We start from the raw sequence: 12,427 nt of genomic DNA, 5'->3' as shown, positions 1-12,427 counted from the left end.
AGGTGAGTATGGGGTGGAGACAAGGGACGTGCTCAGGGGTTTGTATGGGATGGAGACAAGGGATGCGCTCAGAGGTGGGTATGGAATGGAGACAAGGGACGTGCTCAGAGGCGGGTATGGGATGGAGACAAGGGATGCACTCAGAGGCGGGTATGGAATGGAGACAAGGGACGTGCTCAGAGGCGGGTATGGGATGGAGACAAGGGATGCACTCAGAGGCGGGTATGGAATGGAGACAATGGACGTGCTCAGAGGCGGGTATGGGATGGAGACAAGGGACGTGCTCAGAGGCGGGTATGGGATGGAGACAAGGGACGTGCTCAGAGGCGGGTATGGGTCAGAGACAAGGGATGTGCTCGGAGGTGAGTATGGGGTGGAGACAAGGGACAGTGCTCGGAGGTGGGTATGGGTCAGAGACAAGGGACGTGCTTGGAGGTGAGTATGGGGTGGAGACAAGGGACGTGCTCAGGGGTGGGTATGGGATGGAGACAAGGGATGCGCTCAGAGGCGGGTATGGAATGGAGACAAGGGATGTGCTCAGAGGCAGGTTAGGGATGGAGACTAGGGAGGTGCTTGGAGGTGAGTATGGGGTGGAGACAAGGCACGTGCTCAGGGGTGGGTATGGGATGGAGACAAGGGATGCTCTCAGAGGTGGGTATGGAATGGAGACAAGGGACGTGCTCAGAGACAGGTATGGGATGGAGACAAGGGACGTGTTTGGAGGTGAGTATGGGGTGGAGACAAGGGACGTGCTCAGGGGTGGATATGGGATGGAGACAAGGGATGCGCTCAGAGGCGGGTATGGAATGGAGACAAGGGACGTGCTCAGAGGCGGGTATGGGATGGAGACAAGGGATGTGCTCGGAGGTGGGTATGGGTCGGAGATAAGGGATGTGCTTGGAGGTGAGTATGGGGTGGAGACAAGGGACAGTGCTCGGAGGCGGGTATGGGTCAGAGACAAGGGACGTGCTTGGAGGTGAGTATGGGGTGAAGACAAGGGACATGCTCGGAGGTGGGTATGGGTCAGAGACAAGGGACGTGCTCAGGGGTGGATATGGGATGGAGACAAGGGACGTGCTCAGGGGTGGGTATTGGGTGAGGACAAGGGACGTGCTCGGAGGTGGGTATGGGTCAGAGACAAGGGACGTGCTTGTTGGTGGGTATAGGGTGGGGACAGTGCTCGGAGGTGGGTATGGGGTGGAGACAAGGGACGAGCTCAGAGGTGGGTATGGGTCGGAGACAAGGGATGTGCTCGGAGGAGAGTATGGGGTGGAGACAAGGGACATGCTCAGAGGTGAGTATGGGTCGGAGACAAGGGAAAGTGCTCGGAGGTGGGTATGGGGTGGGCACAAAGGACAGTGCTCGGAGGTGGGTATGGGTCAGAGACAAGGGACGTGCTCAAAGGTGAGTATGGGGTGGAGACAAGGGATGTGCTCGGAGGTGGGTATGGGTCGGAGACAAGGGACAGTGCTCGGAGGTGGGTATGGGTCAGAGACAAGGGACGTGCTTGGAGGTGAGTATGGGGTGGAGACAAGGGATGTGCTCGGAGGTGGGTATGGGTCGGAGACAAGGGACAGTGCTCGGAGGTGGGTATGGGTCAGAGACAAGGGACGTGCTTGGAGGTGAGTATGGGGTGGAGACATGGGACGTGCTCGGAGGTGGGTATGGGTCAGAGTCAAGGGACGTGCTCGGAGGAGAGTATGGGGTGGAGACAAGGGATATGCTCAGAGGAGAGTATGGGTCGGAGACAAGGGACAGTGCTCGGAGGTGTGTATGGGTTTGGAGATAAGGGACGTGCTCGGAAGGTGGGTATGGGTCGGAGACAAGGGAAAGTGCTCGGAGGTGGGTATGGGGTGGGCACAAAGGACAGTGCTCGGACGTGGGTATGGGTCAGAGACAAGGGACGTGCTCAAAGGTGAGTATGGGGTGGAGACAAAGGACGTTCTCGGAGATGGGTATGGGTCGGAGACAAGGGGTGTGCTCGGAGGTGAGTATGGGGTGGAGACAAGGGACTTGCTCGGAGGTGGGTATGGGTTGGAGACAAGGGACAGTGCTCGGAGGTGGGTATGGGTCAGAGACAAGGGACGTGCTTGGAGGTGAGTATGGGGTGGAGACAAGGGATGTGCTCGGAGATGGGTATGGGTCGGAGACAAGGGACAGTGCTCGGAGGTGGGTATGGGTCAGAGACAAGGGACGTGCTTGGAGGTGAGTATGGGGTGGAGACAAGGGATGTGCTCGGTGGTGGGTATGGGTCAGAGACAAGGCACGTGCTTGGAGGTGAGTATGGGGTGGAGACAAGGGATGTGCTCGGTGGTGGGTATGGGTCGGAGACAAGGGACAGTGCTCGGAGGTGGGTATGGGTCAGAGACAAGGGACGTGCTTGGAGGTGAGTATGGGGTGGAGATAAGGGACGTGCTCAAGGGTGGGTATGGGATTTGAGACAAGGGACGTGCTCAGGGGTGGGTATGGGATGGAGACAAGGGATGCGCTCAGAGGCGGGTATGAAATGGAGACAAGGGACGTGCTCAGAGGCGGGTATGGGATGGAGACAAGGGACGTGCTCAGAGGCGGGTATGGGATGGAGACAAGGGACGTGCTCAGGGGTAGATATGGTATGGAGACAAGGGATGCGCTCAGAGGCGGGTATGGGATGGAGACAAGGGACATGCTCCGAGGCGGGTATGGGATGGAGACAAGGGACGTGCTCAGGGGTGGATATAGTATGGAGACAAGGGATGCGCTCAGAGGCGGGTATGGAATGGAGACAAGGGACGTGCTCAGAGGCGGGTATGGAATGGAGACAAGGGACGTGCTCAGAGGCGGGTATGGAATGGAGACAAGGGACGTGCTCAGAGGCGGGTATGGGATAGAGACAAGGGACGTACTCAGAGGCGGGTATGGGATGGAGACAAGGGACAGTGCTCCGAGGCGGGTATGGGATGGAGACAAGGGACGTGCTCAGGGGTGGGTATGGGATGGAGACAAGGGACGTGCTCAGGGGTGGATATGCTATGGAGACAAGGGATGCGCTCAGAGGCGGGTATGGAATGGAGACAAGGGACATGCTCAGAGGCGGGTATGGAATGGAGACAAGGGACAGTGCTCCGAGGCGGGTATGGGATGGAGACAAGGGACGTGCTCAGGGGTGGATATGCTATGGAGACAAGGGATGCGTTCAGAGGCGGGTATGGAATGGAGACAAGGAATGTGCTCAGAGGCGGGTATGGAATGGAGCCAAGGGACGTGCTCAGAGGCGGGTATGGAATAGAGACAAGGGATGTGCTCAGAGGCGGGTATGGAATGGAGACAAGGGACGTGCTCCGAGGCGGGTATGGGATGGAGACAGAGACGTGCTCAGGGGTGGATATGGTATGGAGACAAGGGATGCGCTCAGGGGTGGGTATGGGATTCGAGACAAGGGACGGGCTCAGGGGTGGGTATGGGATGGAGACAAGGGATGCGCTCAGAGGCGGGTATGAAATGGAGACAAGGGACGTGCTCAGAGGCGGGTATGGGATGGAGACAAGGGACGTGCACCGAGGCGGGTATGGGATGGAGACAAGGGATGTGCTCAGGGGTGGATATGGTATGGAGACAAGGGATGCGCTCAGAGGCGGGTATGGAATGGAGACAAGGGAAGTGCTCAGAGGCGGGTATGGGATGGAGACAAGGGACGTGCTCCGAGGCGGGTATGGGATGGAGACAAGGGACGTGCTCAGGGGTGGATATGGTATGGAGACAAGGGATGCGCTCAGAGGTGGGTATGGAATAGAGACAAGGGACGTGCTCAGAGGCGGGTATGGAATGGAGACAAGGGACGTGCTCAGAGGCGGGTATGGAATGGAGACAAGGGACGTGCTCAGAGGCGGGTATGGGATAGAGACAAGGGACGTGCTCAGAGGCGGGTATGGGATGGAGACAAGGGACGTGCTCCGAGGCGGGTATGGGATGGAGACAAGGGACGTGCTCAGGGGTGGATATGCTATGGAGACAAGGGATGCTTTCAGAGGCGGGTATGGAATGGAGACAAGGGACGTGCTCAGAGGCGGGTATGGAATGGAGACAAGGGATGTGCTCAGAGGCGGGTAAGGAATGGAGACAAGGGACGTGCTCAGAGGCGGGTATGGAATGGAGACAAGGGACGTGCTCCGAGGCAGGTATGGGTTGGAGACAAGGGACGTGCTCAGGGGTGGATATGGAATGGAGACAAGGGATGCGCTCAGAGGCGGGTATGGAATGGAGACAAGGGACGTGCTCAGAGGCGGGTATGGAATGGAGACAAGGGACGTGCTTAGAGGCGGGTATGGAATGGAGACAAGGGACGTGCTTAGAGGCGGGTATGGGATAGAGACAAGGGACAGTGCTCAGAGGCGGGTATGGGATAGAGACAAGTGACGTGCTCAGAGGCGGGTATGGGATAGAGACAAGGGACGTGCTCAGAGGCGGGTATGGGATAGAGACAAGGGACGTGCTCAGAGGCGGGTATGGGATGGAGACAAGGGACGTGCTCCGAGGCGGGTATGGGATGTAGACAAGGGACGTGCTTGGAGGTGAGTATGGGGTGGAGACAAGGGACGTGCTCAGGGGTGGGTATGGGATTCGAGACAAGGGACGTGCTCAGGGGTGGGTATGGGATGGAGACAAGGGACGTGCTCAGAGGCGGGTATGGGATGGAGACAAGGGATGTGCTCGGAGGTGGGTATGGGTCGGAGATAAGGGATGTGCTTGGAGGTGAGTATGGGGTGGAGACAAGGGACAGTGCTCGGAGGTGGGTATGGGTCAGAGACAAGGGACGTGCTTGGAGGTGAGTATGGGGTGAAGACAAGGGACATGCTCGGAGGTGGGTATGGGTCAGAGACAAGGGACGTGCTCAGGGGTGGATATGGGATGGAGACAAGGGACGTGCTCAGGGGTGGGTATCGGGTGAGGACAAGGGACGTGCTCGGAGGTGGGTATGGGTCAGAGACAAGGGACGTGCTTGTTGGTGGGTATAGGGTGGGGACAGTGCTCGGAGGTGGGTATGGGGTGGAGACAAGGGATGAGCTCAGAGGTGGGTATGGGTCGGAGACAAGGGATGTGCTCGGAGGAGAGTATGGGGTGGAGACAAGGGACATGCTCAGAGGTGAGTATGGGTCGGAGACAAGGGAAAGTGCTCGGAGGTGGGTATGGGGTGGGCACAAAGGACAGTGCTCGGAGGTGGGTATGGGTCAGAGACAAGGGACGTGCTCAAAGGTGAGTATGGGGTGGAGACAAGGGATGTGCTCGGAGGTGGGTATGGGTCGGAGACAAGGGACAGTGCTCGGAGGTGGGTATGGGTCAGAGACAAGGGACGTGCTTGGAGGTGAGTATGGGGTGGAGACAAGGGATGTGCTCGGAGGTGGGTATGGGTCGGAGACAAGGGACAGTGCTCGGAGATGGGTATGGGTCAGAGACAAGGGACGTGCTTGGAGGTGAGTATGGGGTGGAGACAAGGGACGTGCTCGGAGGTGGGTATGGGTCAGAGACAAGGGACGTGCTCGGAGGAGAGTATGGGGTGGAGACAAGGGATATGCTCAGAGGAGAGTATGGGTCGGAGACAAGGGACAGTGCTCGGAGGTGTGTATGGGTTTGGAGATAAGGGACGTGCTCGGAAGGTGGGTATGGGTCGGAGACAAGGGAAAGTGCTCGGAGGTGGGTATGGGGTGGGCACAAAGGACAGTGCTCGGACGTGGGTATGGGTCAGAGACAAGGGACGTGCTCAAAGGTGAGTATGGGGTGGAGACAAAGGACGTTCTCGGAGATGGGTATGGGTCGGAGACAAGGGGTGTGCTCGGAGGTGAGTATGGGGTGGAGACAAGGGACTTGCTCGGAGGTGGGTATGGGTTGGAGACAAGGGACAGTGCTCGGAGGTGGGTATGGGTCAGAGACAAGGGACGTGCTTGGAGGTGAGTATGGGGTGGAGACAAGGGATGTGCTCGGAGATGGGTATGGGTCGGAGACAAGGGACAGTGCTCGGAGGTGGGTATGGGTCAGAGACAAGGGACGTGCTTGGAGGTGAGTATGGGGTGGAGACAAGGGACGTGCTCGGAGGTGGGTATGGGTCAGAGACAAGGCACGTGCTTGGAGGTGAGTATGGGGTGGAGACAAGGGATGTGCTCGGTGGTGGGTATGGGTCGGAGACAAGGGACAGTGCTCGGAGGTGGGTATGGGTCAGAGACAAGGGACGTGCTTGGAGGTGAGTATGGGGTGGAGATAAGGGACGTGCTCAAGGGTGGGTATGGGATTTGAGACAAGGGACGTGCTCAGGGGTGGGTATGGGATGGAGACAAGGGATGCGCTCAGAGGCGGGTATGAAATGGAGAGAAGGGACGTGCTCAGAGGCGGGTATGGGATGGAGACAAGGGACGTGCTCCAAGGCGGGTATGGGATGGAGACAAGGGACGTGCTCAGGGGTAGATATGGTATGGAGACAAGGGATGCGCTCAGAGGCGAGTATGGAATGGAGACAAGGGAAGTGCTCAGAGGCGGGTATGGAATGGAGACAAGGGACGTGCTCAGAGGCAGGTATGGGATAGAGACAAGGGACGTGCTCAGAGGCGGGTATGGGATGGAGACAAGGGACATGATCCGAGGCGGGTATGGGATGGAGACAAGGGACGTGCTCAGGGGTGGATATAGTATGGAGACAAGGGATGCGCTCAGAGGCGGGTATGGAATGGAGACAAGGGACGTGCTCAGAGGCGGGTATGGAATGGAGACAAGGGACGTGCTCAGAGGCGGGTATGAAATGGAGACAAGGGACGTGCTCAGAGGCGGGTATGGGATAGAGACAAGGGACGTACTCAGAGGCGGGTATGGGATGGAGACAAGGGACAGTGCTCCGAGGCGGTTATGGGATGGAGACAAGGGACGTGCTCAGGGGTGGGTATGGGATGGAGACAAGGGACGTGCTCAGGGGTGGATATGCTATGGAGACAAGGGATGCGCTCAGAGGCGGGTATGGATTGGAGACAAGGGACGTGCTCAGAGGCGGGTATGGAATGGAGACAAGGGACAGTGCTCCGAGGCGGGTATGGGATGGAGACAAGGGACGTGCTCAGGGGTGGATATGCTATGGAGACAAGGGATGCGTTCAGAGGCGGGTATGGAATGGAGACAAGGAATGTGCTCAGAGGCGGGTATGGAATGAAGCCAAGGGACGTGCTCAGAGGCGGGTATGGAATAGAGACAAGGGATGCGCTCAGAGGTGGGTATGGGATGGAGACAAGGGATGCGCTCAGAGGCGGGTATGAAATGGAGACAAGGGACGTGCTCAGAGGCGGGTATGGGATGGAGACAAGGGACGTGCACCGAGGCGGGTATGGGATGGAGACAAGGGATGTGCTCAGGGGTGGATATGGTATGGAGACAAGGGATGCGCTCAGAGGCGGGTATGGAATGGAGACAAGGGAAGTGCTCAGAGGCGGGTATGGGATGGAGACAAGGGACGTGCTCCGAGGCGGGTATGGGATGGAGACAAGGGACGTGCTCAGGGGTGGATATGGTATGGAGACAAGGGATGCGCTCAGAGGTGGGTATGGAATAGAGACAAGGGACGTGCTCAGAGGCGGGTATGGAATGGAGACAAGGGACGTGCTCAGAGGCGGGTATGGAATGGAGACAAGGGACGTGCTCAGAGGCGGGTATGGGATAGAGACAAGGGACGTGCTCAGAGGCGGGTATGGGATGGAGACAAGGGACATGCTCCGAGGCGGGTATGGGATGGAGACAAGGGACGTGCTCAGGGGTGGATATGCTATGGAGACAAGGGATGCTTTCAGAGGCGGGTATGGAATGGAGACAAGGGACGTGCTCAGAGGCGGGTATGGAATGGAGACAAGGGATGTGCTCAGAGGCGGGTAAGGAATGGAGACAAGGGACGTGCTCAGAGGCGGGTATGGAATGGAGACAAGGGACGTGCTCCGAGGCAGGTATGGGTTGGAGACAAGGGACGTGCTCAGGGGTGGATATGGAATGGAGACAAGGGATGCGCTCAGAGGCGGGTATGGAATGGAGACAAGGGACGTGCTCAGAGGCGGGTATGGAATGGAGACAAGGGACGTGCTTAGAGGCGGGTATGGAATGGAGACAAGGGACGTGCTTAGAGGCGGGTATGGGATAGAGACAAGGGACAGTGCTCAGAGGCGGGTATGGGATAGAGACAAGTGACGTGCTCAGAGGCGGGTATGGGATAGAGACAAGGGACGTGCTCAGAGGCGGGTATGGGATAGAGACAAGGGACGTGCTCAGAGGCGGGTATGGGATGGAGACAAGGGACGTGCTCCGAGGCGGGTATGGGATGTAGACAAGGGACGTGCTTGGAGGTGAGTATGGGGTGGAGACAAGGGACGTGCTCAGGGGTGGGTATGGGATTCGAGACAAGGGACGTGCTCAGGGGTGGGTATGGGATGGAGACAAGGGACGTGCTCAGAGGCGGGTATGGGATGGAGACAAGGGATGTGCTCGGAGGTGGGTATGGGTCGGAGATAAGGGATGTGCTTGGAGGTGAGTATGGGGTGGAGACAAGGGACAGTGCTCGGAGGTGGGTATGGGTCAGAGACAAGGGACGTGCTTGGAGGTGAGTATGGGGTGAAGACAAGGGACATGCTCGGAGGTGGGTATGGGTCAGAGACAAGGGACGTGCTCAGGGGTGGATATGGGATGGAGACAAGGGACGTGCTCAGGGGTGGGTATCGGGTGAGGACAAGGGACGTGCTCGGAGGTGGGTATGGGTCAGAGACAAGGGACGTGCTTGTTGGTGGGTATAGGGTGGGGACAGTGCTCGGAGGTGGGTATGGGGTGGAGACAAGGGATGAGCTCAGAGGTGGGTATGGGTCGGAGACAAGGGATGTGCTCGGAGGAGAGTATGGGGTGGAGACAAGGGACATGCTCAGAGGTGAGTATGGGTCGGAGACAAGGGAAAGTGCTCGGAGGTGGGTATGGGGTGGGCACAAAGGACAGTGCTCGGAGGTGGGTATGGGTCAGAGACAAGGGACGTGCTCAAAGGTGAGTATGGGGTGGAGACAAGGGATGTGCTCGGAGGTGGGTATGGGTCGGAGACAAGGGACAGTGCTCGGAGGTGGGTATGGGTCAGAGACAAGGGACGTGCTTGGAGGTGAGTATGGGGTGGAGACAAGGGATGTGCTCGGAGGTGGGTATGGGTCGGAGACAAGGGACAGTGCTCGGAGATGGGTATGGGTCAGAGACAAGGGACGTGCTTGGAGGTGAGTATGGGGTGGAGACAAGGGACGTGCTCGGAGGTGGGTATGGGTCAGAGACAAGGGACGTGCTCGGAGGAGAGTATGGGGTGGAGACAAGGGATATGCTCAGAGGAGAGTATGGGTCGGAGACAAGGGACAGTGCTCGGAGGTGTGTATGGGTTTGGAGATAAGGGACGTGCTCGGAAGGTGGGTATGGGTCGGAGACAAGGGAAAGTGCTCGGAGGTGGGTATGGGGTGGGCACAAAGGACAGTGCTCGGACGTGGGTATGGGTCAGAGACAAGGGACGTGCTCAAAGGTGAGTATGGGGTGGAGACAAAGGACGTTCTCGGAGATGGGTATGGGTCGGAGACAAGGGGTGTGCTCGGAGGTGAGTATGGGGTGGAGACAAGGGACTTGCTCGGAGGTGGGTATGGGTTGGAGACAAGGGACAGTGCTCGGAGGTGGGTATGGGTCAGAGACAAGGGACGTGCTTGGAGGTGAGTATGGGGTGGAGACAAGGGATGTGCTCGGAGATGGGTATGGGTCGGAGACAAGGGACAGTGCTCGGAGGTGGGTATGGGTCAGAGACAAGGGACGTGCTTGGAGGTGAGTATGGGGTGGAGACAAGGGACGTGCTCGGAGGTGGGTATGGGTCAGAGACAAGGCACGTGCTTGGAGGTGAGTATGGGGTGGAGACAAGGGATGTGCTCGGTGGTGGGTATGGGTCGGAGACAAGGGACAGTGCTCGGAGGTGGGTATGGGTCAGAGACAAGGGACGTGCTTGGAGGTGAGTATGGGGTGGAGATAAGGGACGTGCTCAAGGGTGGGTATGGGATTTGAGACAAGGGACGTGCTCAGGGGTGGGTATGGGATGGAGACAAGGGATGCGCTCAGAGGCGGGTATGAAATGGAGAGAAGGGACGTGCTCAGAGGCGGGTATGGGATGGAGACAAGGGACGTGCTCCAAGGCGGGTATGGGATGGAGACAAGGGACGTGCTCAGGGGTAGATATGGTATGGAGACAAGGGATGCGCTCAGAGGCGAGTATGGAATGGAGACAAGGGAAGTGCTCAGAGGCGGGTATGGAATGGAGACAAGGGACGTGCTCAGAGGCAGGTATGGGATAGAGACAAGGGACGTGCTCAGAGGCGGGTATGGGTTGGAGACAAGGGACATGATCCGAGGCGGGTATGGGATGGAGACAAGGGACGTGCTCAGGGGTGGATATAGTATGGAGACAAGGGATGCGCTCAGAGGCGGGTATGGAATGGAGACAAGGGACGTGCTCAGAGGCGGGTATGGAATGGAGACAAGGGACGTGCTCAGAGGCGGGTATGAAATGGAGACAAGGGACGTGCTCAGAGGCGGGTATGGGATAGAGACAAGGGACGTACTCAGAGGCGGGTATGGGATGGAGACAAGGGACAGTGCTCCGAGGCGGTTATGGGATGGAGACAAGGGACGTGCTCAGGGGTGGGTATGGGATGGAGACAAGGGACGTGCTCAGGGGTGGATATGCTATGGAGACAAGGGATGCGCTCAGAGGCGGGTATGGATTGGAGACAAGGGACGTGCTCAGAGGCGGGTATGGAATGGAGACAAGGGACAGTGCTCCGAGGCGGGTATGGGATGGAGACAAGGGACGTGCTCAGGGGTGGATATGCTATGGAGACAAGGGATGCGTTCAGAGGCGGGTATGGAATGGAGACAAGGAATGTGCTCAGAGGCGGGTATGGAATGAAGCCAAGGGACGTGCTCAGAGGCGGGTATGGAATAGAGACAAGGGATGTGCTCAGAGGCGGGTATGGAATGGAGACAAGGGACGTGCTCCGAGGCGGGTATGGGATGGAGACAAGGGACGTGCTCAGGGGTGGATATGGTATGGAGACAAGGGATGCGCTCAGGGGTGGGTATGGGGTTCGAGACAAGGGACGGGCTCAGGGGTGGGTATGGGATGGAGACAAGGGATGCGCTCAGAGGCGGGTATGAAATGGAGACAAGGGACGTGCTCAGAGGCGGGTATGGGATGGAGACAAGGGACGTGCTCCGAGGCGGGTATGGGATGGAGACAAGGGATGTGCTCAGGGGTGGATATGGTATGGAGACAAGGGATGCGCTCAGAGGCGGGTATGGAATGGAGACAAGGGAAGTGCTCAGAGGCGGGTATGGGATGGAGACAAGGGACGTGCTCCGAGGCGGGTATGGGATGGAGACAAGGGACGTGCTCAGGGGTGGATATGGTATGGAGACAAGGGATGCGCTCAGAGGTGGGTATGGAATAGAGACAAGGGACGTGCTCAGAGGCGGGCATGGAATGGAGACAAGGGACGTGCTCAGAGGCGGGTATGGAATGGAGACAAGGGACGTGCTCAGAGGCGGGTATGGGATAGAGACAAGGGACGTGCTCAGAGGCGGGTATGGGATGGAGACAAGGGACGTGCTCCGAGGCGGGTATGGGATGGAGACAAGGGACGTGCTCAGGGGTGGATATGCTATGGAGACAAGGGATGCGCTCAGAGGCAGGTATGGAATGGAGACAAGGGACGTGCTCAGAGGCGGGTATGGAATGGAGACAAGGGATGTGCTCAGAGGCGGGTAAGGAATGGAGACAAGGGACGTGCTCAGAGGCGGGTATGGAATGGAGACAAGGGACGTGCTCCTTGGCAGGTATGGGTTGGAGACAAGGGACGTGCTCAGGGGTGGATATGGAATGGAGACAAGGGATGCGCTCATAGGCGGGTATGGAATGGAGACAAGGGACGTGCTCAGAGGCGGGTATGGAATGGAGACAAGGGACGTGCTTAGAGGGGGGTATGGAATGGAGACAAGGGACGTGCTCAGAGGCGGGTATGGGTTGGAGACAAGGGACGTGCTCAGGGGTGGATATGGAATGGAGACAAGGGATGCGCTCAGAGGCGGGTATGGAATGGAGACAAGGGACGTGCTCAGAGGCGGGTATGGAATGGAGACAAGGGACGTGCTTAGAGGCGGGTATGGAATGGAGACAAGGGACGTGCTTAGAGGCGGGTATGGGATAGAGACAAGGGACAGTGCTCAGAGGCGGGTATGGGATAGAGACAAGTGACGTGCTCAGAGGCGGGTATGGGATAGAGACAAGGGACGTGCTCAGAGGCGGGTATGGGATAGAGACAAGGGACGTGCTCCGAGGCGGGTATGGGATGGAGACAAGGGACGTGCTTGGAGGTGA

This window comes from Pelophylax lessonae, assembly GCF_965119305.1.
Source record: "Pelophylax lessonae genome assembly, chromosome: 1".
Lineage (NCBI taxonomy): Eukaryota > Metazoa > Chordata > Amphibia > Anura > Ranidae > Pelophylax > Pelophylax lessonae.
This window is presented reverse-complemented; position numbering follows the sequence as displayed.